The sequence below is a fragment of the Lichenostomus cassidix genome, chromosome 20 (assembly GCF_008360975.1).
Source record: "Lichenostomus cassidix isolate B80296 chromosome 20, HeHo_3.0, whole genome shotgun sequence".
NCBI lineage: Eukaryota > Metazoa > Chordata > Aves > Passeriformes > Meliphagidae > Lichenostomus > Lichenostomus cassidix.
Window position 1 is genome coordinate 13,090,368 of NC_139500.1, and position 6,046 is coordinate 13,096,413.

Below are 6,046 nucleotides of genomic sequence, written 5' to 3' on the forward strand. Positions count from 1 at the left end.
GAATATATGGGGATATGGCTACAGGGATGTGGTCTGGGAATATGTGGGGATAACAGCTACAAGGGATGGAGTGTGGGAATACATGAGGATAACAGCTACAGGGATGTGGTATGGGAATATGTGAGGATACTGCTATTGGCCCAGGGCCATCAGGGCCTGGTCTCCTGCCTAAGACTGGCCTGCAGAAACATCTGAACTGTCCTGGATGAAGGGGCTGTATTGATGCCCTAAAAGATAGGTTGGAAATAACAACCTGTGATAAATATGTCATAATGTTGGCTTTTCGCAAATATTACAATGGATACTATGTGTATTGTTTCAATTCTTTTCTTACAGAGGTAGCCTTGCTGTGAAAAATTGCTGTGTAATGATGACTAAAGTCTTTCTTTCTAGTACTAGCTGAGTTTAATAGTAGTAAAATAGCTGTTATAGTTTTATTAGAATGCTTGAACTGTCTGCTTGAACTGAATAACATCCCATGGACGGACCCTGCCTCTGACATTCCAACTATCAGCTCCTGTCGCTGCAGGAACCACAACCTGGGAGTGATAACAGAATCAATGAAAGACAACTGTGCATGCTCTGAGGAGGCAGATCAGTTCCCAGAACATGCAAAATAGTTTGGAGAACAAAAAAAATATGTTTAACTGTTTATGAATATGCATTAGGCTGAAGGGTATGTAAAGGGTGTCTCTGTCCATACCAGGTGTGCTTTTTTGGCTGAATGCCAAAGCACCCAGCACTGACCTTTTGCTTTTATCTGTCCCCTATTGTCTTTTATTAAACCTTTTAATCCTAACAGGAGAGTGAACCTTGTTTTTCACAAACCCACAGACCAGTGTCTACAGAGCAGATATTTGTTTCTTGCACCGCTGGAGGTGAGGGGGATCTCTCCACCTAGCTCACCCACCTTTGTCAAGTGTTGTGGTTTATTCATACAGTAAATTCCACTTAGTATTACTATGTCACTATAACATTATTATATACACCCTGGAACTAATTTACATAACATAGTTTCATGGTTATAAATAGCTCTTTTGCACTGCGCTTGCGCCTCCCCAGTTTGGTTGTCATAGGGGTCTTCTCTTGATGAATGCCCAAGATCTTCCTCGCATCTGAACTTTTCACCTTTGTCTTTGGAGCATGTGCAGTTATGGTGTTCCTTGGTCCCTCTGGTTCTAACTGGTTTAAATTTTGTATTCTGTGGCTAATTTGCTTTACATTTGCCAATTTCTCATTAGCGCTATACTTGTCCACCTTTGAAGCTATCCACCTGATGATGTTTTTTGTCTATTTAGCATTGAGCAACTAGTTAACCATAAAATAGCCATTACATTGTATAGAAAGTTATAACTGAAGTTATATTAGTATAAAAAGTTATAATTCAGACCATATAGGTATAGGAAGCTATAATTCAGATTATACAGATATAGAAAGTTATGATTCAGGTTATATAGGTATATAAAGGCTATGATTCAGGTTATATTGATATAGAAAAGTTATAATTCAGGTTATGTTGATATCTTATAACTAAAGCTATATAAGCACCTTGTAACTCTGACCCAAGTTATATAGGCATCAGTATCAAATGGATCATGGGACCATATGGAAATCATTTACACTGTATAGATCACGTAAGACAAATTTTGGCCCCATGGAGTGTTACAGACCATGTGCAGACCACAGGACATCACAAGGACACCTCATTGAGGCTACTTGGACTGCAGACTGCAGGCAAGAAGACCACAAAGACAAGAGACCACTTGGAATGTGTGAAGAAGGAACCTTTTTATTGACTGGCGCAAATGTAGGACAAATTTCAGGGGATGCAGTAGACACCTCTGCAGGGAAGTCTCCTCACCTCTTCCTTCTGTCACCCTTTCTTCCTTCCTTCTTGCTCCTGATTGCAATGGTGTGCAGGTCAGTGCTCCACGGCTTCACCCACTCTCCAGGCTGATTCACAGTCCTGCAAGATCCTCATCCCTCTGACCCTCAGAGCTGTGGAGAGACTGCAGACAGACATGTGCCTCTGCTCCATGGTCCCCCTCTGCAGGGATGGGGATGGGTCCTGCAGTGGTGCCAGGACCACTGGCCAGCCAGGGGACAGGGGGATATGTGGCTGCTGCTGTGCCAGAGGATGGCATTGTGCTCACAGGGAAAGCTGGAGAAGGGAGAAGGGGGATGTTTGGAGTGATGGCATTTGTCTTCTCAAGTCCCTGTTACCATGATGGAGCCAGGTTGTCCCAGAGGTGGCTGAACCTGCCTGTGGAAAGTGGAGAATGAATCCCTTGGTTTGCTTTGCTTGCATGCGCAGCTTTTGTTTCCCTTATTAAACAACTTTATCCCAAACCACAAGGGGTTTTTTCACTTTTACCCTTTGATCCTCTCCACCATCCCACCCGAGATTGTGTGTGGCGCTGAGTTGTCATCTGGGATTAAACCATGACAGAAGGCATGTAAAATGAGTCCTTCCCTTGACAGGTGCAATAGAACTAACCCTTCTCTGCTTTTTCTCATGTGCTGGGTTGAGAGGCAGACAGAGTAAGCTGAGGCACCTGCTGGTCTCTTTGGAGCACTTTTTCATGTCTGGAGCAAAGTCTTCCTTGTAGTTCTCTCTAGATGTAGCACAGCCAGGACAAACACCGGTGTTTGGAGATGAGGGTGTGATAAATATGTCATAATGTTGGCTTTTCGCAAATATTACAATGGATACTATGTGTATTATGTTAATTCTTTTCTTACAGAGGTAGCCTTGCTGTGAAAAATTGCTGTGTAATGATGACTAACGTCTTTTTTCCTAGTACTAGCTGAGTTTAATAGTAGTAAAATAGCTGTTATAGTTTTATTAGAATGCTTGAACTGTCTGCTTGAACTGAATAACATCCCACGGCCGGACCCTGCCTCTGACATTCCAACTATCAGCTCCTGTCGCTGCAGGAACCACAACCTGGGAGTGATAACAGAATCAATGAAAGACGACTGCGCATGCTCTGAGGAGGCGGATCAGTTCCCAGAACATGCAAAATAGTTTGGAGAAAAATATGAATATGTTTAACTGTTTATGAATATGCATTAGGCTGAAGGGTATGTAAAGGGTGTCTCTGGCCATTCCAGGGGTGCTTTTTTTGCTGAATGCCAAAGCACCCAGCGCTGACCTTTTGCTTTTATCTGTCCCCTATTGTCTTTTATTAAACCTTTTAATCCTGACAGGAGAGTGTACCTCGTTTTTCACAAGGGACAGAGAGGGAGTGATCTAATCAGACACTTATTCTGTAGCGTCTTGGCTCTCAAAATTAAGGCAAAATTTGAAAAATTGAAACTGAAAATGAAAGACAAAGATAGGCAGACCATAAGAAAAGGACGTAGAACCCAAAGCAAGTCTGACATTATAATTTTAATTGTTTCCTTTCCCTTTTGGAAAATGCAAAGGTTCATTAAAAAAAAAACAACAATAAAACCTGCTTGTAGTCAGTTCTTATTATTTCTGAACTAATATGAAACAATTCGGATGGAAAAAAATGTTTTCCTGTTGATATTTTCAGGAAGAATATTTGCCAGTTTTATAATTCAAGACAATGCTTTTATCACAGTATTTTAGTTAATTCATAATTTAAAGTGTGGAAAATTACCTAAAAAAAAAGATAAAAATATAATTTACATAAAATATTTTTAAACCTTAATCTTAGGGATTTCTTCTTGTTTGTCTTCTTGAACAGCATTATTTTCCACGTTTTTGGCTTTTTGCCAAAATTCTAAAATTTGTGTGACAGGTGAAAAATCATTTGTGGCTTAGCTTAATGGTTAAAATCTAAAAACATCTGTGCCACAACTTATGGTCAACGTTGCACCGTATCAAATTTTGGGCGCACTTCAGCGAGCTGGGGGTTGATGCTGCTTGCCTCGGGAGCCTGAGTTTGCTGCTTCTCTTCAGCAGAAGCAGGTCTAGAACAATGTGGAGTTTGCCCTAACATTTCTTAAAGCCACCTTTCCTGGAAGTCTGCTTCAGACTGGTACTGGCTGCTCTCTGGCCTCAACATTGGAGGACACGGCTGCATGCTCAGCTGTGTGAATGGGCAGGTAAAGGAAGAGTTTGTTTCGTCTTAGCTCGTCTGAAGCTGCGTCTGCATGTGTTTAGAGTTTGTGATTGACATCTCCACCAACAGCCAAGGAAAATCCAGGTGGGAAGTGACAGCCAAGGTCTGCAGGCCTATTGGGAGACATAGACTCAGGTGTTACGAATACGATGGTGCCACCAATGAGCAGGTAGAAGATCATTGCTGGAGTCTGCTTTGCTGACTGGGAGCACTGCAGCAGTTGATGGATTTTGGCAGCAGGGACGGTTGCTTGTGATATTTGCATGGTTTGGAAACGGCTTGTATTTCTTTATCCTTCCCGTTTTTTTCTAGTATGGACGTACTACAGCTCTAGCCAGTGACCTGAGGCTGCAGAATTAAACAGGGGAACGTAGATGACTGAAAGGGGAATATGAATGACTTCCTTCAGGGCCAAAAAAGAGAAGAATCTGCTGTTTCACATATTTGTACTGTAGCCCAGAGTTGGATTTGATGATCATGATGGGTCCCTTCCAAGTCAGTATATTCTGTGATTTTAAGGTGAGAATGTCCAGTGTTAGAAAGGGTTAAGCTGGCTGGAATCAGAAATGCTGGGGATATTGATTCCTGACAGAGGGTGACATTTTACTTGCTGATGAGATAAGGTGTGCAGCAGCCTTGTCTTGTAGGCAATGCAGTCACTGAGGAGCCACCTTTGGGCAGTAGAGGGAGATGTAGCTGTAGCTGGGGATGAAGCCCAGCCCATAGTGTAGTTCTTTGGGGCTGTTTAAGTGGGTATGAGGAATTGTCTCCAGCCACATCTTTCCATACCCCTTGTAGAACCGTTTAAGGTGGTAGGACCCTGACAGTACATTGTCCATTGAAACTTTTGATATCTAAGCTCAAATGTGCCTGCAGGGCTACAATAAGGGGCACATCCTCTTGGTGCTGTTTGGGGGAGGCCCTGTGTGCCCCATGGGACTGGCTGTGTCAATGTGTGACCCCACATGCCCTCTGTCAGCTCCAAAACTGCTTGGACCTGGGAGCTTGGAGCTATGGCAGCCTCCTCTCTCACAGGCTGCTGGATCAGGCAACTCCTAACAATGGTGGTGGAGGGGGAAAAGCTCTTTCCATGGTCCCATGCCCTGGATGTGCACCCAGAGGTCAGTCTCAGGCTGAGGAAGGTGAGAAAAGGCTCTGGGGAGGGGTGCAAGGATTCCAATGTGCCCATGGATGGGCCCACGGCAATGCCATGAACATCATCCTGGATGGTGTGAGCCAGGCCAGGGCCACAGCGTGGCCAGGGCTTGTTTTCCACTGGGCACTGGTGAGCCCAGAGCACTTTGGTGTGGCCAGTGAGGGCTGTGGAGACAAATGGGCCTGAAAGGAGGCTTTCCAAGGAAATGTCAAGAATCAGTTGAGGCTGGGAGAGGCAATGTGGGGTTAGACAGGAGACAGGGCCAGAAGTGCCCAGAACCAGGAGGAGGCAGTAGGGCATCCTGTTGGCAAAACTTCTCCTTGCCTGTAATATCTCCAAGGAAGACCAAAAGGGCTGAAGGGGTAAGAAGGAAAATGATAGAAAAGGCTCTAGAAGGGACCACAGGGGTCATGGACAAATCCAGCTTTGCCTTTTTCCCATATAAACCCCACCTACCCAGCCCTGAGCCTTCCCTGTTTTTCTTGCTGTGGCAGAGGTTGCAGACACAGAGGGAACAGGACGTGCGGCCTGCAGCTCACGGGAGGGCAGGGAGCTACAAAAGCTGCTGCCTTCAGGGCAGAACCCCTGGAAAAGCTGCCACGTGTCCCACACAGCCCCAGAGCCACAATCCATCTGTTTCCTTCTCCCACATCCAGAGGTGCAAGTGACTTCCCCTGTTTAATTACTCTTTGTTCTTGCCAAAGGGAGCTCTGTCTACATCACTGGCCAGCCCAGAGAAGGTGCAGCTGAGGTGCACCTGGCTCCAGTGTGGGGTGGAAGGGAGCAGCTGTTTGGA